General features: G+C 61.8%; 1 protein-coding gene across 7 annotated transcripts in view; it reads left to right on the forward strand.

The window, feature by feature from the left end:
• Nucleotides 1–887: 887 nt before the first annotated feature.
• FOXP4 (forkhead box P4) overlaps nucleotides 888–24,846 on the forward strand; it is a 73,482-nt gene continuing 49,523 nt past the window's right edge. For 4 of the 7 annotated variants that reach the window (XM_064498184.1, XM_064498186.1, XM_064498187.1 and 1 more), the window contains exon 1: nucleotides 13,774–14,229. The gene's annotated coding sequence lies outside the window, so the exon portion shown is untranslated. Of the gene's footprint in view, nucleotides 1,094–13,773; nucleotides 14,230–14,715; nucleotides 14,858–14,992; nucleotides 15,163–24,846 lie in introns of those variants that run through there. The other 3 variants (XM_064498185.1, XM_026111831.2, XM_026111829.2) reach the window with 3 other exon arrangements.

The following is a 24,846-nucleotide window of genomic DNA, read 5'->3' on the forward strand; positions in this document are numbered from 1 at the left end:
TGCTTTGACGGGAAATAGGGCCTGGACGGCGTGCGGCTGCAGAGCCCGCGGAGGCAGCCGGTGCTCTGGAGAGTGTTTGGGGCCTGCCACGGCCCCGGCGGTGGGACGCTCTGGACGGGATCCTGCAAATCCCCTTCCCTCCCGGCTAGATAAGAGCGGGGAGCGGCGTGCCGGGGCTCTGGCTTCACTCACGAGGATGGGGCAGCCGGGGGGCTGAGACCCTCAGCCACCTTCCTTTGAGGCAGGAGAGGGATGGGACTTCTCCTTCTAGGAAATCCCATTTTAGCTAGATTTGTCTCCCGCGGCGCCTGCCCTTCGCTGTCTTCCCAGCTCGCTGAGCCACAGCCGCGGGCTGTGCAATGCCGGGTTGGCCATTTTGCAGGTAGCTCTTCTCTTTTCCTCCCCTCCTGGCTCCCTGGGTTATGAGAAGAGGGGTAGGATTTGGGCTGGGAATTTCGGACTTCTGGGTCCCGTTCACACTTGCACTTACAAAGCTATATGCCTTGAACATTAATTCACCAGGTACTGGGCTTGAGAGAGCATCACCGGTAAAGCATGCAGCACGTGACACCACGGACGCATCACCCCAAAGATAGTGCATTGGGTGGTGTGTGCAGGCGGGAGCAAGTTCTCCCTCGGTACGTGGTGGGAAATGAGTCTGAACCCTTCTCCTTCCCTCCCAACCCAGCACAGGACCTGCTGCTCCTCCAGGCTGCATCTGCACACGCTATTCCCTGGTTTCTTGCTGCAACGTCCGCGGACCTTGCTGCAGCCTGGTGTCTGTCTGTCCGTCTGCTTGCAGCGGGTCCTGGCTTCCCACACCCAGGCGAGCTGTGTAACCGATACGGCTTTTCCTCCTGCTTTCCAGGTGTCTTGGAGGCTCCCGTGCTCCTGCTTTCCCTGCGCTCCAGCCCCTGCGAAGAGGCAGCTGCTCCTGTTTCCCGTGCACGGTAAAAGGCCACCTTGGAGCAAAGGTGACTGTGCTGGATTTGCAGCTGGGAAGACGGTTGTCACCACCCAGGTGCGTCCGTTGCACCGGCCTGGGAGGAAGGTGGGAGAGACCCGCCGACGACAAGCACGGCGGAGAACTCAGGTAGGAGCAGCGTTCGGTCAGCAACGGAGATAGAAATTTTGAGAAAACCCTGTGAAGAGAGTGGTCTCCAAGGGGAACCTGCTGCCTGTGTCCGGCCCGTGCCGCTTAGTGCGTCTGCACATGCGGGAAGCGGCAGGATGGCGCTCTGCATCCATGGCAGGGTCGTGGTTGCGCGGGATGCAGCACGGGGGGACAACCCGGGAAAGCAAAGCGTCAGCACTTCTGCCGCCATGGGTCTGCCCGCGACGCGTGTCCGGAGGCGGCAGCGGGCGTGCGGCACTGCCGGAGCGGTGGCTGCTGCAGGAAGGCGGTCGGGGGCCTTTTAAAGCTGGGTGCCCGGGGAGCACGTCCGCCTCGAGAACAAGCGAGAAGCCAAACCCGGCGGAGGCGCGCCTGGAAGCCGGCATCTTTTTTTCATTTTTCCCTGCATCCCTGATCCCAACCTTAATCCCCGCTCTGAATCCTGTCAGCCCGGCTGCTGGAGGACTGACATTGCTGCAGGCGTCTTCTCCGCTGGCTTCCCTCAGATCTGCCTCCTCCGGGGATGCCTAAAGAGGACTCCGAGATTTCTGCGTTGCCGGATGATTCGCTCGGTGCCCTCGAGCAAAGCGCCGGGGCTCCCGGGGGAGGACGGCGGAGGGAGGCGGGATTGCGGCGCCGGAGCAGGGCCGCGCGGGCGGAGGCTGCGGCGCGGGAGCCGGGCTCGGAGCGGGCACAGCGGCTGCGTGTGCCCACGATCCCCCGGGGCGGGTGGGAGATGAGGCCGGTGATCGATCGATCCGAGGCTGCAGGCGGTCAGTGATGGGTTAGCAACAGGCACCCTGTTCAGGCGGGTTTCCTCAGTAAAAACCAAGCCGGGCTGCAAACCCACCGGCAACCGCTCGCCTCGGCTTCAGAAGGGACGGCGGGATCTCGCGCCCGCCCTCAGGCTCCGGGGCCCCGTCCGCTCCACGTCGGCTCCCACCTGGGAGACCGGGGCGCCCGACCGAGACCCGCGGCGGCTGCCCTGGTGGTCCGCAGTCCGGCACCTCCAGAGGGTCCTGCCCGGGGATGCACGAGCCTCGGGCAGCCAAAGCCGCTCGCCCAGGGCCGGCGTCGCTCTGCCGCGGTCTGTCCGGCGGTGCAGGGAAAGGCTCCCCCGAACAGTCAGGCTCCTCTGGTGCACGGTGCTGCTCCAATTTCGGGACCGCCAAGGGCCTGCAACCGCGCTGGCTGCCACCGTCCCAGCCGCTGCGAACCCCGGGACGTGCCCAAGCTCAGCGGCACGGGGCACTTACTGCGTTTTACGGGGGTGCTTGGAGAACGGTCCGCGAGAGTCTTTTTTTATTCTGTATGTGGGGACTTTAACAGTACATTTTTGGATTTTATTAGCGTGCGTACATGGATTTTATGGCAGGAAAGGTGGGCATTTTAACGAACTGCTCAAGACACAGGAACGGAAAGACACTTTTCTACGGCCCTTTAATTAACAGCAAAGAACACAGCGATTTAAACGCTGCAAGCAACAAAATAGGTGTATATTATAGAACATGCATGGTCCCTGTGAGGTTAAAATAGGTTGTTAACCTAGAAGGTTAACTTTGCTTTTTGGGTCAGGGCAAATGATGGGGGCGGCTCGGAGGTCTGCCACGCGCGGGTGCTGGAGGGGTGCCCCGTGCCCCGGAGCGGTCCCGCGGAGCGGTGCATCTCACACCGCTTTGGAGCACCTCTGCGGCCAGAAAACCACTTCCTCGCCGGGAAAATGTACCTTGCTCTCGCCCTGCCGCTCCGGCCTCTCCTTCGCGTTGCTTTGCTCCGTCGCGGCTGCGGGAAGCGGTGCCAGGACGGATGCGTCGCTGAACAAGCCCCTCGCCGACCTCGAGCTCTGTCTCTCGGCGTGAGTTCGCCCCTCCTCTTCCTCGGCACCCGCGGGCCGGCGTGGAGCGGGCTGCGGCCTCGGCCGAATCCTGCGGCGATTCGACGCGGGGGCAGAGGGGGAGGGCCGAATTCCTGCAAGAGCCTGAAAATATCTTTCTTTTTTGAAATGTTTGTATAGCATGACTTGGCCGATTTACCTCATAATATCTCACGCTGGCCTAAAGCCGAGGGCATTAGTGAAACTGTGAGCCAGATAAATGATTCTAGCGCTTTTTTCTCCTCTGTATCTGCTGCTACAGTAAAAACGGGCCTTTTCCATCCGACTGCCTCCCCGTTAACCCCGGCGGTGCCGGGGGCCGAGCGGCGGGGCTGCGTGTTTGCACAGCCCCGAGTGGAAAAAGCGGCAGCGAGCATCCGTGCGTCCCGGCGCGGTGGCCCTCCGGGCACCCTGGCTTCCCGGTCCCGTGCAACTGCGCCGGGTGCAGCTCCCAGCCGCAGGGCAGCTTCTCCCGCCGGTGTCATCCAGGCGGCTTCCCAGGTGGCATCTGCCCTGGCTTTGAAACAGGGGGAAAAGGGGGATTTGGGGCTTGGGGCGGGGAAGCACCCGCGTCCCCTTCGCGAGCCCCTTCTGCACCGCGAAGGTGTCGCAGAGCGCGTTGAAGCCGCGGCTGCCGTGCGGCGAAGGCTTGGCTGGCAGAGGCAAAGGGGGCTTTGATGTGAAATAGCCCCAATTAACCTGCGACAGATTCCCAGCCCTTATTATTTGGTGCTTGGGGAGAGGAGCAGGACCTGGAGGCCGAGGAGTGGAGCTGGGCAGCTTGCAGAAGGCCATAAAAACGGATAGGGCAGGCGGGGGCTCAAGGAGCCCGTCTTTTCCCAACCTCCAGCTCAAATCCTTCGACTAGAGCTCTTGGTGGCCTGGGGAAAGAAGATGCTGGTCTTGCTCGGGTGAGCTGCTCTGAAGGAGGACAGCTCCGTCCATGCTCACAGTGCTCCGACACAGCGAGCGGTTCAGCCTCGGAGCTGGGGCGTTTTTGCTGAGGACATCGTGGCTTCAGCTGGGATGACGGCTCGCTTCTCGGCGCTTGGGCGTACAGGAGTTTGAGCCCATTTTTGACACCGCCACTTTCTCACGTCCTTCCTCCACGATGGGACCTCGCGTTGGAGACTTGGACGAGGCGGGTGCAGCTGGGGGACTCGGCTGGCGAATTGCTGCTCTCGTCCAGCCCTCGCGCCAATATTACAGGTGCCGCCTAAATCGCGTCTCTGATTTTCAGGAATTCGGGTTCTCTCGTGTTGCTGAAGGACTGCTCAAAGGCCTGAAGCCAACTTTAGCAGGGGCTAATAGATGAGGGCTCAAAACTTCAGTGATGGTCTACCTGGAACTGCAGAGAGTTGGATATAGGAGACGCGAGTCCAGGACGGAGGCACAGGGGAAGCAAAGTGCGGATAAACGCCCGCTTGAGCGTGTGCGTGGGGGGGTTATTAGGCAGAAAGACCTCCAGAGGAATGGTTTTCGTACGTTTTCAAAAAGCAATCAGCTGTACGAGGAGGTGCGTTTGCTAAATTTAATTGAGGCAATTCAAACAGAGCGGCGGCGGCTTTGGGATTCAGGCCGGACGGTGCATCGGGCACGGGTGTTCGCAGTCGGTGCCGTTTGGCTTCCTCCGCTCGTCCCATCGTTGCACCATCTGCATTCCTGGTGCCTGACGGCCTCTGGGAGCTGTGCGGGGATTAATTGCCCGTTTCCTCGGCAATGGGATCGGACTCCGGAGCGAGCCCAAACGCTGGGTCGGGATGAGCCAAGCTCCTCGGCACGCCCGTGGCCTTGCCTAGGTGCACACCTCCTCGGAGCGGGGGTGACCTCATGCCGTAGACATGGATGAGGTCACTCGGATAATTGCTTTCCCAAAGCTACATATCTTGCGGGAAGAGGGTGTTACGGAGCTGGAGGACTTGCTAAGGCAAAAAAATACATTGTGTGCCCCTGGCCGAGAGCGCTTCAGGGGGAAAATCAACACGAGAGCGAGCCAAGACCTCCGAAAAATAGGCTTTGGGTGGAGGGCATGGCAGGAGAAAAGACACCAGCCGCTGAGACGCGGCACCCAGGGCATCCAGAGGGATGATTGCACGAGGGAGGTGTGCGGCACCCCGCTCGTGGGAAGGGAGACGGGCCTTGCAGGGGCCTGCCCGCTCTGGGCCCGCGGCAGACGGAGCCATGCACATGGGGCCCTCAGCAGACGGGGCCCCGAGATGCTTTGCAAGCACTTTTCCTCGCCGGAATACCTGTGAGATCGGCTTTAGGCGTTGCGCTACTGCCATTCCCCTCTGCTCCTTCTCAGCCCTGCCGACGGCACCGTTTCCACCCATTCTGGAAAAATCAGCGCGGGGCGTTCCCGGTGCGCGGGGTGCTCGGGAGGCCGGATGCCTGGACGAGAGCCGGCAGCTTGCCCAGCTCCACCGGCGCGTTACGGGATGGAGCCGCTGGAGCACGCCGTGCCTCGGTTTCCCCACCTGCGAGACAGCAGGAAGGACCCTCTCCTGCCCTCGCACAGCACTTGGCCATCCTTGCTTGAAAAAGCATTGCAGGAGCTGCTGGCCCTCATCCCTGCTCCCTCCTGCCCCGCGGGAGGGGAAGCTCCGGTGTGTTTTACGCTCTGACAACGCCGCTGCAGCCCCGGCGCGAACAGGGCTCTGCCTCTCTCGCACACCTCGCGCCCGGTGTTGTTTTTCGACTGTTCAGTTTGCAGCTCGTTTTCTCCTCGCTGTAGCCACATGACAGGTATTTTAAAAGAGGCTGAGAAGACACCTATCAAATCTTTGCAGTTATTGAGACAAGTCAGGCTTTAAGGAGGCTGAGTGTGAGCGAGCTGCACAGGAAAACAAACAGAAATACTTTTGTCAGTGCACCAGAGGGGAAAAAAAAAAGCACAGAAGAAGAAGAAAAAAAAAATAGCCGCTCCATGGAAAAAATCAACTCTTTCCTGAATAAAGCTGAAAAAAATGCTGCCGTATTGAGCTGTGACATATGGTTACACAAATAGAAACCACAGAGGGGAAAATCATGTTTTCTCTTTCATTATTTATCACTCTCTAACTGTCTCCAGCTGGGTGAGTAAACAGCCTCATTGGGCTGTAATGAGAACAGCCTGCTGCCACTGTGCTCCGGGCTGCCGGAGCCGGCGGTGCGGGCGGGGGTGTGTGTGTGTGTGTGTGACCCCCCCCAGCCGCCCGGCGAGGCGCGCGGGGCGTGAAATTCCCGGGCTGCTCCCCGCCACGGCTCGGGGAGCGACATGCCCAATTTCCCCCGCGCTGCGGGTTGACTCCTCAGTGTCCCGTGAAATGGCTGCGTAATCCGCACGTGCGAGGAGCATCCCTGGGATGCTTCGCTTTGCCTTTTTCCCCTCTGCCTCGCTTGGTTTTTATCCAGTTCTGCCTCCTGCCCTCGGGCTCGCGCGGGGTTTTGGGGCAGGGTCTGTGGCTCCCCCTCTCTGGGTGCTTCCTCCCGCCTGTCCCATCTTCATCACCTCCAGAAAGTGAAGTTTCGCAGCTCTTGCCTTCCCGCTGCCCAAGGAAGACGCCATCCCCGGGAGGACCTGGGAAGGGAAGGGGTTTCTCTGCGTCGCAGGCAGGCTCGAGGTCACGGTCCCCTCCCAAACCCTCTGCACCCCCAAATCTCAGGGCTGCAACGTGCCCTCCTGATGGTTTCTTCCTCCGCGACCGCTGGGCTTCGCTCCGCTTCGGAAACCCGCTCTGCCGCCGGGAGCCCGGGGGAGCGGGGAGCCTCCGTGGCCCCGGCAGCTGGCTGGCGGCTCCGGCTCCCGCTGCGCTGCCCCGCACCTCGCTGCCGCGGGATCAGCCCCCGATTAGAGCAGGCTTTGGATTAGGCCCTGAATTAGGTCAGGGTATAGGATGCTTCATTCTCGCCGCTTCCTTGCTCCCCGCCTGGGTGTTTTCCCGCGGCGTGGTCGGCAGCGGCTGAGCCCGAGCCAAAACCCGGCGTGTGCACCCAAAATGAAAGGCGAGAGCTGCCTGCGCGCGACACGGGCCAAAAATCACCGCAGACGGGTCTGAACCCGCCTCCATCCCCCCGTCCCGGCACCCTGCTCCTGCCACCGGCTCAGGACATCCGGAGACGTGGAGCGATGTGCGAGCCGGGGCGCCCGGTGCTGCTGAGCCCCTCTGGGCAGGCAAAGCCATGCCGAGGGCCGGAAAGCCCTGGAGCCCCGGCAGGGATGGGAAGCGCTCGCCAGGGAAAAGGAACCTGTTTCTCCAGCCAAGAGCGTCGACCGGCCCCTCTGCAGCGAGCAGCGTTTTGAGTAGAAGTGAGTCCTTTCAGCAAACAAAACGCTATTAGTAAAAGTATTTTTAATGAGAACTGACCCAGTTTTGGCTGTGATTTCTCCTCCCGCCTGAGGAATCCTGTGTGCCACGTTTTGAGCGAAATTGGTCATTTTGAAGGTCGTTGTTGAAGAGGGTTGTGAAAGAACATGAAGGGCTTTATCTAAGCTTTTCAGCAGGAAACCCCAGTTTTTATGACTTTTCATGGAAATCGCCCCCAAAGTTACAGAGAGGCAACAAATTGCATGGAAAAAAGCATCCATGCGTTCACCCATGGCACCCAGTAGGATACAGCTAAAAAGTCCAAACTGAGCCAATTGCAGCGTTTACCACTTCTGAATGTCCTGCAGCCTTGCGGTGGCATTTTGGACGAAAAAAAGAAAAGAAAAGAACCTGGTGAGAATTGCTTTTAATTCTGCTCTTGCTTTTTTTCTGCTAATTCCTTGCTTCCCTCAAGCAGGGCCACGGGACAGGCAAGGGGTGCAGGCGGAGGGGCCCCACGCGCTCCCGGCCCGTCGGCTCAGTGCTCGAAGGCCGCTGCGCCGAATCGGGGCCGCTCACAGCAAACGCTCTCTTCGCCTTCGCAGTCGCCGGCTGGCGAGCTCAGCCCTGGGAAGCGACGGCATGGGCAGCGCTTTCTGCAGCTCCTCTCAGCGGAAAACCGGGGCAGGCGAGTGCCGGGTCTGGAGTCACCCAGGAAAATTTGCAAATAACTAAGGAAAAGGGAACGCAGAGAGGGACAAGGAGACCTGGGTGTGTGGCAGAGGAAGCTCCAAGCCACTATTTGGCTGCAAAGGTCATCCTAAAGCAACGCTCCTGCCAGCTTCCAAACCTCGGGGCTGGATCCCGGCCTCGGGAGCCCCCTGTGCCGCATGGTGCGGTGCCACCGAACCCCCCTGCGCATTTCGGCGCGCCGGATCCGAGCGGCACCGCCGCACCGGGGTGCTGAGCGTGCCGCGGGCCCGGCTCCCTCGCCCCCGCTCCCTGCCTCCCGCGCCGGTAGCATCCTCCCCCCACGCGAGTTTTAATGAATTGTCATCAGACAAAAGTAATCACCAATCAGCAAAACTTAATTCTGCAGCGAGACAAAAAGAGGCTGCGCTCTAATTGATGGAAAATTGTTCCATTCTTGTCAGGTTATTGTTCATTTCCCGGCCGCTAATGACTGTGCTCCCACCACGCGGGCCAGGCTGGGGGTCCCGCCACCCCCCTGCGCTCCTGCTGCCCTGGGCAGCCTGAAACGGAGCCGGTATGAAACTGGAGACGAAAGGGAATATTTCCCCTAATAAACTTTCAGAAAGCAATGCAACGGAAACATTGAGAAAAGAGCGAAAAAGTGACGATTTCCTCCCCTCACACCCGCAGCCCGACGCCGGGCCGCGCCGGCAGGGCTTGGGGAGCCGCGGGGGGACGGAGGGAGCAAGGGGAAGCGCTGAGCTGTTTTCCTCCCGGCACAAAAGCAAACAACCAAGGACAAGAGCCCGCTAAGTGCTGAGATTCCTTTCTGTTTCAATCACCCCAGCTGAGCGCCAGGTGAGAGAGCCCTGGTGCAAATCTGGGCCGGCCTTGCTGAACTCGTGCTGTCGTGCATCAGCGCTGGCTTTCGATGGTTTCAACCCAGACACTCTCCCTTTATCACGATGTTTTTGCAAGGGGAGGGGGGAAATGGTGCGTAATTTTCTTTTCCTGCAAATATTGGCAGCCCAAAGGAGAACAGACTCGCGTTGTCCCAACCACCCCTATTCATGGAGCTGGTTACAGTGGTGCCAGGGACCAGGTCTGGGCCCGGCTTGGTGGGGGTCCCCTAAGCCCACGCGTGCGGCGCGGGGTGCCCCATCGTTGGCACCCGCGGCGGCCCCCAGCCTCCCCACGATGCTGCACGTGCTTGGTCTACTCAGGCCATTACGGTAATTTGATAAGCCAGTTCTCCGTGATATGAATCTTTGCCTTCGTGAAAGCGAGGAAAAAAAAAAAAAAACCACCATTGCATTTTGATGGCTCACAGGGACAGTTCATTAAGCAATCAACTCTTCTAATGAAATATTTCTTTGTTAAAATATTCATTGATCTGCCGCAGTTTTGCATGGAGGAAGGAGAGGACCGTGTCCCACATGCTTTTCGGTGGAGTCTCCCCGAGCAGAGGCTCGTGCCCAGGCGTCACGAACACGGCGGTGCGCACACCAGGCCGCGCCGGGCAGCTTCGGGGAGCGCAGCCGAGACCCCGCGTGAAGACCCAGGGTCTCCCGTTTGCCTTTTTTAACTGCTTTTCTTTTCCCCTCCTTTATTGCACTATTATGCTTAACGATTGCTGAGGTTTTGCACCCCTGGTCCGCCTTGGAGCAAAGCAGCCGCCGGGGCCGGCAGAGCGGCGGGGAGCTGGGTTGGCCGTGTGGGCTCTGCTCCGAGGCCGGAGCCGTTCCCTGGAAGGGCTGGGAGAAAGCAGAGAGGGAGCGGAAAGGCGACGGGAGCGGGGACCTGGCTGGGTGCAGGAGGGTGGGGAGCCCTTTGCAGGCAGCAGTGCAAAGGCTTTTTGACACCCAGCGATTTGGCCAGCAGCTCTGGCCCCCGCGTAAGCGCGAGGAGGAGGAAGCCCAGAGGGCCGGGAAGAGCCAGCGTGGAGAGGGTTGGCAGAGGAAGAAAGGAGGGAAGGGAATGATATCAAAGAGTGAGAAATGAACAACTGCAGAAAAAGGGCCAAATCTGCCCTTAGAAAACCTCGCGTGGTGAGTAATCCCCGGCGCTCGGCACCGGGACAGCTCAGCCGAGGAGTCACCGCGTGCGGCGAGCATCTCCCCAAGGAAACAATGCAGACAAACATCACGAGCGGCGAGCGCAGACGTCCCGCTCCGGATGAGTAACGTTAGTTGCAGAGCAGATAAATGCAAACTGGGGAGGTGCAGAGGTCTGAGCCTCCCTGCTGCTTCCCGTTAGCTGCAGCTCACTAACGCCCAGCTGCCCCCGAGCCCCACGGCCTCTCGCCGCACAAGTAGGGGAAACTGAGGCACGGCACAGCCACGAGCCGGCGGGGCCGCGACGCTCGGTCCTGGGCAGTGCTGGGGATGTGGCAGCCCCAGCGTTGCGCTCCAGGTGCCCCCTCTCCAAACGCAGCTCCGGGGTGGATAGGCCAGTTTTGGGGTCTCCCCACCGCGGGGGCCGCTCGCCCGGGATGCTGCCGCTGGGTTTGGCGGCTCGGCGGTGCCGCTGGAGCCCGGCCGGGGCAGGGCGAGCGGTGCCGCGGCCCCGCGCGAACGGCAGCCTGTCGCTTTAAAAGGGAGCCAGGAGCCTCTCATCACTTACAGTAACTCGGTGCATCATTTCTTCGCCTTACGCAAGCGGCGCGCGGGGTCCAAGAGCGCAGCGCAGCGCGGCCGCCGGCCCGCCGGCACGTCCGGGCAGAGCCGGCTTCCTCCGGGTGCAAACGCTGCCGATATCACCCCGGGCTGGTTTCGCTGCCGGGGGCGGCGGGCCGAGCGGGTCTGCGGCTTGCTCCGAGGAAAAGCCCCTTCTCTGCCCGTCTGTGGGAATTTCCCCCGGCAGGGTGGGAAGCGGGGGCTCCCGGCGCGAGTGCGCGGCCCCCTCCCCGGGCACCGGGCTGCGAGGACAGCAGCGATGCTCTGCCCTGACTCCCCCTGCTTTCCCTCTCCCAATTTTCTACTTTCTCCTTTTTTTGTTCATTTTTTTGCTTCGAAACAAGAACGAAGGAGGGAGAGAATCAGAGACAGGCAGGAAGTGGAAAAGTTCAGGGGAGTTGTTCATGCCGTCAAATACTCCCAGGTTTTCTCATGGGCTTTAAGAAAGTCAGGTTTTCTGTTAGTAAAGTAACTTTTCCCATAGGGAAAAAAGCCACAAAGCACAAACCGGCTTTCGCTCCTGTGCTCGCCGCCGTGCCGTTGCCAGAAACGGCCCATCCGTAGCCGGTGGCGAGGGGGCGGCGGGTGGGGCTGGGCGAGGATCCCCTGGGAGGACGGAGCTGCTGTCGGCTCTACCTGGAGCGGGATTTAGAACAAAACCAAACCCACTTTTTCTTGGAAAACTGGAGCTTTCCATCAACCTCACTGCAAGTGGAAACCATTCCCATTCTGGACGCCCCCAGGAACAAAAACCACTGCTGAAAAATTTTCACTTTTCAGAAATTTCCGATAATCTGGTTAGAAAAGCAGACACTTTCTAGAGGAAAAATAAATAAATATATTGCCAGGAAAAACACGGATAAGAGTTTGGGCATTGTCTGCAGAGGCATGAGAAAGTAAAGATGAGTATCATGCTCAAAAGAGCTGGAACGTGTAATTTTTCTGGAGGTGAAGAAGGGCAGCTACGCTCGGGACCCCGTCACGTAACCGATACCAACTCTTTGCTCCCCGGCCACGTGTCCCACTGCTTTCTAACCATACATTAAGCTAAATGTTTAATCTGATAGCTGTAAATGCCAGTACTTCTGCTACACCTTTGGTCCTGCCTTTGGAGATGACACATGCCAAAATCTTTGCCCATGCAAAGAGTTTTTTGCAGCATAAATTACATTTTTTCCTTCCTCCCTTTCTCCCACTCTCTTTCGGGAGTTGAGCACAGGAGTGTGCACGTGTCTGTGGTCTCTCTTGCTCTCGCGCTGCTGGAAATGTCCCTGCCTTCACTTGGATCAGTCTCAACGTCCCCACGGCGATGGGTTTTCCGGCTTTCCCGAGAGCGGAGCGGGGTCCGTGGAGCTGCCGGGGGGACGAGCCCTGCTGTGCCCGGCGCCGTACGAAACACCCGGCCGAGCACGGTCTCTGCCCAAAAGAGCATCCGCTGAGACCACGCGCTGCTCGCCCAGATTCCTGCGCTCCGGGGTTTTACTCCTGGCTGGCGGGGACGAGCAGAGCGGGGTCTCTGGGCCGTGCTCCGTGCACAAGCTCGCTTTGGGGGAAGGCTGCCCGATTCTTCCCGCGCGGATCCTTCCCGCTCGGATGCTGTTTGGTGTCTTCGAAGGGACTGTTCTGGTGCAGGGAAGAGAGGGCGAGCACATGTTTGACGAGGCTCTTTGCTCAAAGCAGAGCTGCTTTTCACTCGGAAAGAGGGCTGGTTTAGGATTAGGAAAAAACCTGGTGTTTTTCATAGGCCGATATTTGGGTGCGTAACTCAGAAGTCAGAGCCCTGGGTCCATATGAGGCCACGCGGTTGAGGAGGTGAGTGGGAGTAGTTTTTGTGCATCAGGAAGAGAAGTAAGACTCCCCAAACCCAATTTTTTAAGGCAAAAATGCCTTAAAAGGATCCTGTATTGGCCAAGCTCAGGGCAGGCAGCAATGCGTGGTGCCTCTGTCCCATGAAAAAAAAAATAGATTGCCAGATAAAGGGGGAGATCCTTCCCCGGGGGTGTCCTTGGGGCCGCAGAAGGCTCCGTCCATGCGACCGGAGCTCGAGCAGAGCCCTGCGGGAAACCCCGGCCCCAGAGGTGCTGGGCCGAGGGCTGGGCTGAAACCGGTTCCCGGCGTTGCCCCCAGCCAAGGTGGCCCCCGCGGCCGGTGGGACCCAGTGCCGATGGCTTTGCTGGCACCTTGGCTGGGGCCAGCAGATCTCGCACCTGGTGGGAACCGGCTTCTCCGTCACGTAGAAACTCCCTGATGCAGGAGAACTTTTCATTCAGGAATAGATTTTTTTAACAGTTTTCCTGTAAAGTTCAATTTTCCCCCCAAAAATCCAGGTGGATTGAAACACTTTTCACTCCAATTTTCACCTTTTAAAACTAAACATAGACATTTCTAAAAAGCTGCTTCTAAAATTAAAACGTATACAGTCGTTGCACTTCACTTACGCTGACAAAACGAGCGGACTTTGAAATCTAGCAAAACCCTTTATTTCTATCCTTGCAAGCGAGCGCGGCAGCGCTCATCCCCGAGCTGCCAGCTGCGGGGCGGCCTCGGGGCTGCCCTTCCCTGCCCTGCCCGGAGGACGGACCCGGCACCCGGATGGTGGTGGGGGTCCGGCACCCGGATGGTGGTGGGGGTCCTGTCTCCAGGCGGTGGTTCGGGCGCAGCGTTCAGACGACGGCTCCGCTGCGCCGCGGGGTTTTGGGCGCCCGCTGCCTGCCCCGAGGAACGAGGCGCTGGGGCGATGCTGGGACGGGCTGCTGGGGCCACCAGCTCGGTGCCTCGCTTCTCCCGTCTGTAAAATGGGGCTGGCGCTTCTCCGCCCCAGCGTCCCTCTCCATGCGCGTTGGCAGCGGAGCCTTTCTGCCCCGAGGGCCCCGGGGGCGTCGCACGGCCCCAGCACCCCGCTGTGCCTCAGTTTCCCCTCCGAGCAGCAGCGACAAGGCCGCGTGGGCAACGCTCTGCCTCGGGGATCGAACCGCAGAAACCAATTAGCGACGGCGTTAATGAGCGAAAACGAAGCGGGATGGAGCGGGGCAGGCTGCACGGGGGGAGGGGGGGCAGAGCACTCCGCTCCCCACCCACAAAAGCAGCGGCAGGGGGCCGCGCTTCCTTCCTCGCCCCGCGAGCCTTCCTCCTCCTCTTCCTCCCCGGCCTGCGGGGGGCGGGCGGCGGGGAAAGCGGCTGCACCTGCTTTAGAGGAACTATGGTAGGGCGGCCGGCGCCCGCCCCGCGCCGCCGCCGCGCCCGCGCCGCCGCCGCCGCCGCCGCCGCCGCCGCGAGCCGGACCTGAGCGCGGCGCGCACGGCCGCGGCCCGGGCTGCCCGCGGCCCCGCTCGGTGCGGAGCGGCGCGGAGCGGAGCGGTGCGGAGCGGCCCGCCCAGCCCCGCGGGGAGCCCCCCCGCCGCCGCGCCATGCCGCGCCGCCTCTAGCCGCGGCCGCCCCGTCGAAGTTTTTTTTTTTTTTCTTCTTTTTTTTTAATATTATTATTATTATTTTTGGTTTCTCGGCGGGGCCGGGGAAGGCGGCGCGGCCGCGTGCCCGCCGCGCCGCCCGGAGCCGCGCCGCGCTGCCGCCGGCCCTGGGGGCGACCAGGTGGGTGCCGCGTCCCGTCCCCCCCCCCCCCCTGCGCCCCGCCGGGGATGCGCTGCCGCAGCTGCTGCCGGCTGGGTATTTCGGGAGCACCGCGGGGGTCGGGGGGGGTTGGGGAAGGGTCCCCCCCCCTCCCGCGGCAGGTGTGGGGCGGGCGGGGGGCTCCGGCTGCCGCCGCGGGAGCTCGGGGCTCGTTTCCCCCCCCCGCCCCGGGGTGGCGGCGCGCTGGGAAGTTTGTTGCTGCGGCCGGACAAAGGGAGCGCGGGGGGGAGGGGGGGCTCCGGGGCTTGGTGCCCCCCCCGGGGGGGGGTGCGGTGCGCCCCGGGGCTGGGCGGCGGGCGCCGGCCGTGGCGCCCCCGGGGATCCCCGCGGGGGCGGGCGGAGGCGGCCGCGGGGGTCGCCGCCGCCCCCCTCCCCGAGGCGGTGCCCGGCCCCGGGGGGCGGCCCCGCGGCGGGGGGGGGGGGGGGAGCGGGGGGGCGGCCGGGCACCGGGGAGCCGCGGAGCCGCCGGGAGAGCCGCGGAGCCGCCGCTGCCCGCGGAGCCGCCGCTGGCGCTGGGGGCTGGAGCCCTTCGAGCCGGGGGGGCGCGGGAGCCCCGCCATGACCAGCCGCCTCCGGGCTCTCTTTGTTGGTACTTCTCGCTTTCCTCCCGTCTCTCTCTCCTCGCTGGCAGTTTTGCTTTAATGCTAGCTGCTCTTTGGGGTGGTGTTTTTTCCCGTTTGTTTTTTTGTTCCCCCCCCCCCCCCCCCCCCCCGCCTTCCTCCGCTGTTCGATCGCCCCCAGCCCCGCCCGGTGCCCGGAGCGGCCCGGCGGGCGCGGTGCCTCCGCCGAGAGCCCTCCGCAAGCGAGCGGAGCAGCCCTAAGTTTTGAAATTGCGCGAAGAAGCAGCCGCAGCCGTCAACCTGCAGCGAGAGCGGCCGTCGCTAGAGCGCCCTGGTAAATCCTCCGCCGGCCGCGGTATCGCCAAAAAACATTTATATATATATATAGCCTAAAAGGTGAGGGAGAGGAGGAGAAGCGTGCAGCGGGGTGCGCGGCCGCGGAGCTCCCGCGGGTCGGGCCGGGTCGGGGCTCTGCCCGCAGCCAGCCGCGCGGCCGAGCCCGGCCTCGTGCTTTGCCTGCGCCTCACCCGCCTGCAAAGTTGGAGTCTTTGGCATGTCTTTGTTCGCGAGCGTAGCGAGGCTTTTTGTTTTTTTTTTTTTCTTTTTTTTCCTCCCCCCAAGGGGCTGGAAGGGCCTTTACCGCGGGTCTGGTGCCCGCTGCCTGCGGGAGGGCTCGGCTGGCCGCCCGGCTGGGACCCCGCGGGCAGCGGCTCGTCGTAATAGCAAGAATAATGCAGTTGGAAAGCGCTTTTATTATTAAGCCTCCTTCTTCTGGGAGTTCAGAAATTCCCGGGCAAAAGGAGGGGGAAAAAAAGCCTTTGCGGAGCCGGCGGCGGGTGGTCGGGAGCCCCGCGGCCGGCGCTGCTCGGCCTCTCCCGGCCGGCGCCGGGCGTCGTTTCGCGATGCTCCGCCGGCCGCGGCCAAGTGGAGAAATTTCTATTCTTCGCCCGCTCCGGCTTCCTCGTCCGGCGCGAACAAACGCGGCTCTGTGCCCCCGCTCCCGCGGAAGAGAGGCGCTGCGGGACGTGCTGCGCTAGCAGCGGGTCGCCCTCGATATTTCTTTCGGTGGTAGGAAATCTGTTTCGAGTTGGCAGCCGCGTTTCGGAGGTGTGTAGAGAACAAGTGGAGTGTAATTGGTTTCTCTTTTTCCATTTGGGAATGATTTCTTCCCCCCCTTTCCCCTTTAAAAAAAATAGATAAATGAAGAGCTGTCTGTGTCTTTCCCCCCGCTCCCCCCATGTGCTTTTTAATTCAAATAAAAGTGTACGGAGGGGGAAGCGGCAGTAATTCACAGGCTTCTGAAAACTAAACTTTGCTCGGAGTAGCGTTCGCGAAGTGCACGGCTTGAAAACTTGGATTTCCCTAGTCTTAGTGCAGATCCGAAGGCATTTCTGCCCGATCCCTCCCCGGGATCTCTCGTCGGCTTTAGGCAATTATTCCCTCCGCGTCGTTTCTGCTGGGAGGCTGCGATATCCAGAGATTGTTTTTTACCGCAGTCGAAACCAACTTAGCATCAGATTAAGACCTCACTTTTCCGCGAGCGCTGTAAAGCTGTGGGGCATACAATAAAAATGTTATTAGTTTCTGTATTAAAAGGTTGGTTTGTTTTTAACCCAAACCAGAAGTAGGATTTACTTTTACAAATTTCTTCTTGTGTGTTAAAAATTTACGCGAGGAACGTGTTACGCGGGCGAGCAGGCATTTGATGTTAAATCAAGACAACATGTGGCTCGGCCGGGCGGCGGCGGGGACCTGTCCCCCTTCGAGCCCTGCCGGGTTGTCAGCTAAACCCGGCGCAGTCGCAGGCTCTCATGGAGGCGAACTCTTAATTTCATTTTTAATCCCCCCCCCATAAAGTCGGTCCAAAAGCCGAGGAGCCCCCAGGGTGAGTGAACACTGAAATAATCAGATTTGTAAAATTTACCCCCCCTTTTTTTTCCTCCCCCCCCGCCTAGTTTCTCAGCGCGGCCCCGGGGGGGGGGGGGAGCCGCGTCGGGGGGCTTTTGTGAGCCCTGCGCGGCGGTGGGATGGCTCCAATTCCTGCCTTTCTTCTCCGGCTTTGTGGCGGCCGGGCTGGGGGAGGCGGGGGGAGGCTCCCCGAGCCCTTCTCCTCCCCGTGCTCCGCAACGGCGGTCGGCATCTGGCGCTTTGCGACGCTACCTGTTCGGGTTTATCATCATCATTATTTTAATTTATTAGCTGAGGGGATTGTTGTCGGTGTTGCCCCCCCTCCGCCGTTGCGCGGGCCGTGGGGAGCCCGAAGCGGGCAGCTCCCCTCCCGCCCCGACGGGGGCAATTGCCGCCCGATTGAGCCGCCGCGGGGGGGTTAAAAGCAGAGCGGTGCTGCCCGACGGGGCCCGCGCCCGGGTCGCCCCGTCCCGCTGGGGACAGACGTGGGCAGCGATGGGACATTCCCCCCCTGCCCCAGCGGTGCGGGGAGCGCTGCGGGTTTGCGTTTCGGGGGCAAGCGTACCTGGGGGCAGCGCGCTGGGGCAGTGCATATAAACGGAGCGGATTAACGCTGCTTGGGGGAGGAGGGGAGGGGGTTAATCCCCAGACCCTTTAAGGGGGAAAAAAAAATCCCTAAATGCAGCGACCAGCACCGATCACCTCCCTGTGCTCGGGGAAATACGGGTGCCTGTACGTTCACGTCCCTTTGGAAAGGGAAGAGCAGAGCTGATTTAAAAAGGAAAAAAAAAAATCTAGTGTGCAAAACGTAGTGTGCAAACTGAAGTGCCGGGAGGGTCTGCGGTGGGCCCGGGCCCCTCTCCCCGCCGCGGCGGCGATGCGAGTGCGCTCGCTCGGGAAGTTGCTGCCCGGCGAGGCGCCGAGCGCGGAGCTTTGCTTTGCGGCTGCCGGCGAGGGGCTGCGTTGAGCCTGGCCGCGCTCGTGGCCCGCCATGGGGGTGGCGAGGCCCGGGCTGGCGGTGTTGGTCCCCCCCCCCCCCCTTTTCGTTGTTTTTCCCGCGGGGAGGGTGGGCACGGGGCTCCTCCTCCCCCCCCCGAGGAAGGTGGGATAATGCAGTGGCGCCCACTTTCCCGTTGCCCCCCACTTTCCCGTTGCCCCCCAAAATGATGCTCCTCCATCCGGCTCCCCCCGCTGAGGGATGCGGGGCCTGGTTCGGGGCGTTTGGGGAGACCCCCTCATTTGCGGGAGGGACAAGGGGGGGCCGCCTTCGCCCTGCTCTCCCCTCGCTCCGGGTTTTCCCGGAGGGGAGCGGGGAGCCGGGCTGCGGCCGGCAGGTGCCCGGGGCGGGGGCTCGGGGCGATGCTGCCGGCGTTGGGCACCCGCGCCTCTCCCCCGTGCTCTGCGCCCGCTCGCCCGACACCGCGCCAGCGCCGCGTCCTCGTCACCTGCTGCTTCTGCAAGTGGAAACTCGAAATCCCCCGTCCCGGCCCCTCGGGTCTGCGTCTCTTCCGGCGCCGCGGTAGCCGGGTGCCACCCGGGCTGCGCCGGGGGACGTTTTGCAGAGGCCAAGCGCCCGCCTGGGGGGCTGCGGGCATCTCCCCCCCCACCCCCAAAGGGATGAGTCCTGGGTCACCAGGAGAGGGAGGGAAGGGGGGGGAAGGAAATGCATTCAGAGCTTGGAAATCCATGCATGTGCATGAGAAGATTTAAAAAATTATATATATATATATATAATATATATATATATGAGGTGCGTGACTTCGGGAGACCCCGCTGCACCTGAGACGCTGCTCGCGGGCCGAGTCCGTTCGGATGAAAGTAGCCGCTGCGACATCAGTCGCGCAGCATCGGCTGCCGCTCGGTAGCTCAGCACCGGCCGGCTCCGCTCCGCACCGCGCTGCTCGGGCACCCGGCTGCTCCGCGCCGGCGAGGGGGTCGGCCGGGACCCGGCGGGGAGCCCTGCGTGCGGGAAAGGGCTCGGAGGATGAGAAAACCTCCCTCCCTCCCTCCCCGTCGCGCTTCGTAAGCTGGATATAACGTGCGGGTCAGGCTGGGGCGAGGCAGAGCTCTTGGAAAAACTTCCTAATTTTTTTTTTTAAACTGCCTGCGATCAGCGATTGTATAAAACGCAGTGAAGTCGCCGTCGGAGGTTTTTAGGGGTGGTTTTTTAAACCGTTTTCCTTCTCTGATTTAAACCACTTTTGGGAATAAACTAGACAAGCTGATATGATAAAACATCTCGCTAGTAATCCGATTGCCCGTGAAAAGCGGTTTTAGTGAGTAAAACTGCATCGGGGAAGGAGAGAATGAGGAGGCAAAGGCGGTGGAGGAGGAGAGAGGATTGCTTCGCGCGTCTGGAGTGATGCTGAGGAAAACCTAACCCGCCCGTCCGCCAGGTTTTATTTCTTATTTTAATTTTTATTTCAGAGCTCCTCTCGCCGGGTCGAGGGGGGATGCGACGTAGGGCGGGAGGGAAGCCGGCAGCGGGTTGCGGCGTGTCGGGAGCGCGGACGTGGGTGTCGGACGCCCGTACCGGTACCCGGCGCCGGGAACGAATGAGCCGGCGCGCGAAGCGCTTGGCACGGGCAGCCCCGCTCCTCTTTCTTTATTTTTCCTTTTCAAAGGAGGAGGGGAAAAAAAATACAGCCTGCGTTTAAGACCTGCCTTGCTGAGCTGTTAGCGCGGTTTCCTGGTAGAAGCGGAGCGGCGGCAGCGCTCGCCCTCCGGCCAGCCCCGGGCACCGCTCGCCGCGCGGCTTTCGTGCCCTGGCAAGTTGGCAAAAGCGTCTTTTGCTCCGGCGGAAATCCTGCCCGTGTGCTGCAGTCGTTGGATCCAGATTAGCAGCAAAAACATGCTTTTTTTTTTCTTTCTTTTTTTTTTTTTTTTTTTTTTCTTTTGCAAAACAGGGAGTGGAGGGTGGCTGCTGAGTGGAAGGAAATTTCTCCCGGTCCCGGTGGCGCTGGGAGCTCTGGCTGCGCTGTGCTGATCCTGGGGGTATTGATCAGGGAGGAAAGGTGCAATAATAAAACTTTTTTTCTTTTTTTTTTGGAGGACTACTTTTTTAAAAAAAAATAGGCAGCTGTGAAAACATGTGCAAAAAAATTCTTTTTCAGGTACCAGAGTGGGGAGGGGGAAAAATATGCTGTCGGGGGCCCTGTTTTTGCAGGGCCCGGGAAGCTGCGTGTCCTGCCTCGCGCAGGGCTCTTGCATGTGAGCCCCGGTGGGTCCGGGGGGCCGACGGGAGCGGGGCGCTCGCCCCCGGCAGCAGGTTTTGGGCGCAGGCGGCCCGGGGGAAGCGCTCCGGGTTCGCGGTGGCGTAGGCTGGGAGAGGAGCTAATCCGGGCTGCGTGCGCTGGATAACGGCCCGTTGGGCACCCGCGGGGCGACGTGGGGAGAGATTTGCCTGCGGGGCGGCCAGAGGCTCCCAATGCACCAGCGTGTTTTTGCTCGGGCACCAATGCTCTTATTTCATGGAGGGAGCCGCGATGGACCGTGCGCTTGGTGCAGGCAGTGTCAAAACACCTCATTTTGATGCATCTTTCTGGAGTTGCTCGCAAGATTGTTTATCAAATGGGACGTAACTGCACTGGGGCGAATAAATGCATGAAAACCTGACTGCACACATCAAATCCAGCATCCGGGGCAGCGTGGCTTTCGTGGGACCCCGGCTCCTTCCTGCGTGCCGGGACTTTGCGCCACAGAGCTGTGTCGGACGGTTCTCCTCTCTTCATCCCCCTGAGTCTCGGTTCGTTCTGCAAACTATAGATTTTAGGCTAGGGGATTTTTGTTGTTGTTGTTTTGCCTGCTTATTGTGAACCTGCAAGTCAAGACTGTCTTGACTTGTTGGTGTGTAGCGAGATCTGGACAGGGACCACCTAGGAGAAGCTGTCACGGGCTTAATGAAAGATGATGTCTTCAGCTCTTAGAAGAGAGCTGCAGTCAGGCAGAGTGAAGGATGGCTCGAGCTGGGTTGCTTTACCAAAAATTATAGGCCAGGACTTGTGCTCGTGATGTGTTCAGACCCTGCCCACCTGGGAGCATGTCCTCTTCGTGGTGGTTTTCCACCTGCCCCTTGTCTACGGCCACCCGTCAGTCACGGCCCGTTTGCCTGGTGACTTCGCGCCAGCAGCTCTTGGCCCCGGGCTCCTTGGCTCGCGTCTCGGCGCTGGGCTGGGTCCGTGCGTCACGTGTGGGATGGCTGCGCTTCGGTTGGGTCGGCTGCCCGGGGCACGGGGGTTCGCTCCCCCCGCCACGACCCCGCCGTCGGCTTTGGCCGCGCGGCCTCGGGCTCTGCTGGGGTCCCTCGTAGGAGGGGGGCTCGCGCCCGCAGAGCGGCCTGGCCCCAAGCCCAGCCGCGGGACGGGGCTTCGGGGACGCCTCGGCTCCCGCCTTGCTGGGTGGCATCGCCGTTCTTCAGACCTTCTGGCCCCGGGGGGAAGATCCATCCCGTGCAGCCAGAGCTGCCTGTGCAGGCGTCTTCCCAGCATCCCGCCTTCCTCAGCGCCGGGGAGGGGGGGAAATGCACGGCTGGGATGGGGCGAGTATCTCGCGTCCTTCCCCTCTGGCCCTGCAGAGCTGCCGCCGGGCCGGGGGAGCTGCCCTGCTCCTACCGCGGGCCGAGGCCCTGGCAGCTCCGGGCTCGGCGCGGTTGCTCACGTGTGTGCAAAGCCTGGGGCACTGCGAGCGTTAACGCGGGCATGGGGGGACACGGAACCCCCCCGGCAGGTGGGACAACTTTGGGCGAGAAATGCCAGGCGGGGTGGTTTCTCATGGAGCATCAGGGGGGTCTTCGCCACCCCCAGACCCGCGTTGGGGCAGGGGACACGTGTTGCATTGAGGGGAGAAGAGCCCTGTCCCCGGGGTCCCCCGCTCCCACCGGGAGGAGGCAGGAGGTCCGAGGAGGCAGCGGGAGATGCCGTGTGCCGCCGGGGGGTTCCCGGTGGGCAGCTGGGTTTCTTCTCCAGAGTCCAAAGTCCCCTGGCCGATCCCTTTTGGACGTGGCCAGAAGTGATGGTGGGAAGGAAACTCCCCGGAGCGAGGGCTAGTCTTCATCTGGAATATGGATACAGTAACGTTGGGCCTATTAAAAAATGGAAAAGCGAGAGAAAATAAAGGGGGGGGGGGGGGGACTGTCCCGTAGCTCTTGTGGCAGGAAGCGTGGAGTTCGGAAACGTGCTGCGCCAAGCGGAGCTGCAGAAAAGGGCTCGTTTTGCCAAGCTGGATTTGGGTCGGGGGGAAGCCACAGCCCTTTAAAATGCCGCCTCCGGCTTTGCCTCCCTGCCGCGGGCTTTCCGGAGCGGTTGCGCTTCCTCCCTCTGCTCCCCACCCTGCTGCCCCCGAAACCCCGCGGCAAAAAGGGCCTTTCTGCACCCGAGCAGCGAAGCTTCTTACTCTGCGCTTCCGATCTCGGTGAGACGCTTTATTTTACGGGCGAAGGAGGGTCTCCTCCTCCTCCTCTTCCTCCTCCTCCTCCTCCTCCTCCTCCCCCCTTCGCTCGCGCCCGGGATGCCCGGCTGTGCCCGGCTCGCTGTAGCGAGGTTTGGCGAGTTCGGCGGGGCGCCTGCCACCGTGGCTGGCACAGATGTTCGCCGTTAATAAATTAAAACCTCAAAATCGCCCCGGCTTCTCATCTGGGAAGCAAAAGGGGCGGTCGCATCCCGCCAGGCCGGTGAGTCCGGGGCCGAGGGCTGCACGGGGAGGGGGGGAGGGCGGCCGCTGCTTTCGGGGGCTCCCGCGCGCCCCGGCCTCCCGCTTCGTTTCGGTGCTGGCAGCTCGGAGCCTGGGCTGCTCTTCCCTGGCAGCATCTCCGTCCCGCCGGGATGCCGGCGTTTGAGGAGGGTCTGGGTTTGGCCACGGGAGGAATCGAGCCAGGTTGGTCCGCGGCACGTGTGGGGCTGATGGGCGCTGTGCGGAAATGGGAGGAGAAGGAAGAGAAACGGGTGATGGAGACCAAACGGGTGGTTTTTGATACTGCGGGCCGGATCCTGCCCTGGTGCAAGCTGGTGCTGTCTGGGAGATGCTGGCAGAGCTGCCGCGGTTTCGGCTGCAGGCCGTGTTGGAAAGGCCTGGAACGGTTGCTGTGTTAAGTGCCACTGGGGCCGGCTCCATCCTCCGGAGCCCCCGGAGCCGGGAGGGCGCTGGCGCTTCGCGGGAGGCTCGGGGATTTCTTCCCGCTGCGCTGTGTTCGGTCGGCGGCTGGGGAAGGGTCGAGATAAAGCGCTCGCTTTTCAGGTGCCTGGAAAACTCAGCAGATCCCGTGCAACATCGACACGGGGTTTTGGGCTGCGTTTTTGCATATTGGACCTGTGCGATGAAGCCTGCGGGTGCTGCAAGGTTGCCCGGGAGGGCTTAGGGTGTGCGGGGAAGAGGAGAGGTCTCCAGCCTGCACCTGCACCACGGGAACTTGGATGGGCTCTGAGAGTCGGATCCTGCCCGGCAGCGATGGGGTGAGGGAGTCAGGAGCAGGAATTTCGGCTGGGATGCGGAGCCCCTCAGAGGGCCCTCCCCAGGCACGTGTGTCTGCATGGCGTGCGTGTGTGTCCGTCTGTGCATGCGTGTCCAGGCGTGCACGTGTCTCTGCATGGCGTGCGTGCGTGTCCAGGTGTGCATGCAGCTGTGCATGGCGTGCGTGCATGTCCGTGTGTCTGTGCCCTTCTCGCCCTGCACAGCAGCAGTAAAGATCTCTCTCTCCTACCCGTCGAGGGGGAGGCTGGCCAGGGAATGGCCCGGTCGATGCCCTCCTAAGGGAAACGAAAAACATCCTGAACCCTGCTCCCCTCCCGGTGAGATGCGGGTGCCCGAGGGCGCAGAGCAGCATGGAGAAGCCCCCGATGAAGGCTTTCTGGCCGAGCTCTGGTTTGGGGAGTGCCGCGAGGTTTATTTGGCTCCCGCCTTTGCGGGGGCTGCAGGCTCGTGCTTTAACGCTGCAGAAATTTAGGTCTGCGTTTCGCCATGTCCGTCTGATCCCCTCAGCAGACAGCGACTTGCAGTGCCACAGGGACCAGCCTGTCTCGTTTTAAGGGGGTTGATGCCCAGTGCTGGTTCCTGCCTGCCCCGGAGGATGTTCCGGGACCTTTGCGTGCCCGGCCCCGGCGTCGCGGGCAGGAGCGGACCTTCCCTGCTCGGCACGGCTCCCGTCAGCCGCTTTGCTCTTCCTCTTTGAAATGGGTTTTTTATTTATACTTAACGTGGCCGATTCCGCTTTTAGGGGCTGCTTCAGAGCCGTTTGAAGCCTTTCCCTTGATGCCGGCGGGCTCCGGCCCTGAACAAACGCCCGCTCTGCGGCACGCGGCGCCGTGGCTCGGAATCTGGGTCAGGCTTTGGGGCCGCCGGAGCAGCCCCGGCTGCGGACCGAGCGCCGCGGCATCGTTCCCGGCCCCCGGCTTGGGGAGCCGGCGGCTTTGGAAGCCTCTCCGATGAAAAGGCCGGTGGGTCTGGAAATACGAAGCGAGGAAGTTAGTGGGCTTTGGGGAGGTGGGTGGAGGTGACTTTGGGGAGGTGGCTGCAGCGCCCGCGCGGTACCCTGCTGCTGGCGGGGGGAGATTTTGGCTGGTGGCAGAGGAGAGGGGTGGGTGGGTGGGCATCCCCTGGGGATGCCCCTGCCCGGGGTGGCGGGGACGGACCGCGGTGCTCGGCAGCGCTTGGAGCTCTTCCAGCTTCCCAGCGATCCCCGAATAGCGGCGTCGGGGCCCCGTTCGGCAGAGCCCCAGCTGGGGCAGTCGGTCGCGGGGCTTTGGGGTGAAACGCGGTGGTTTGCAGCGGGGTGAGAGGAGTCGCCGGGGCCGGCTCCTCCCGCTGTGTCCTACCGCCCATTTCCGCGCAGCTCCGTCCCCGCACGCGGCGGTCGTCTGTACTCCCTGTCTCGGCAGGAGATGCAGAAAAATGATTTGACCTGATTGCGGAGGAAGGGCCCCGGCTGGGGGACGCGGTGCCGCGGGGAGCTTGTGCTGCAGGCTCCTTGTGCGCGGTGCTGCCCCTGGGATTTTCCCTGCTTTCCGTGCATGCACGTGCGCCCGGCCGGAGCTGGGCACCTTGGGTCGTCCCAAGCTGACGTCCTGCCGTGCTCTCACCCCGGTGTGGCACAGAGAGCGACTCGTTTTGAGTCCTAGCA

Source organism: Dromaius novaehollandiae, chromosome 27 (assembly GCF_036370855.1).
Source record: "Dromaius novaehollandiae isolate bDroNov1 chromosome 27, bDroNov1.hap1, whole genome shotgun sequence".
In the NCBI taxonomy this organism is placed as follows: domain Eukaryota; kingdom Metazoa; phylum Chordata; class Aves; order Casuariiformes; family Dromaiidae; genus Dromaius; species Dromaius novaehollandiae.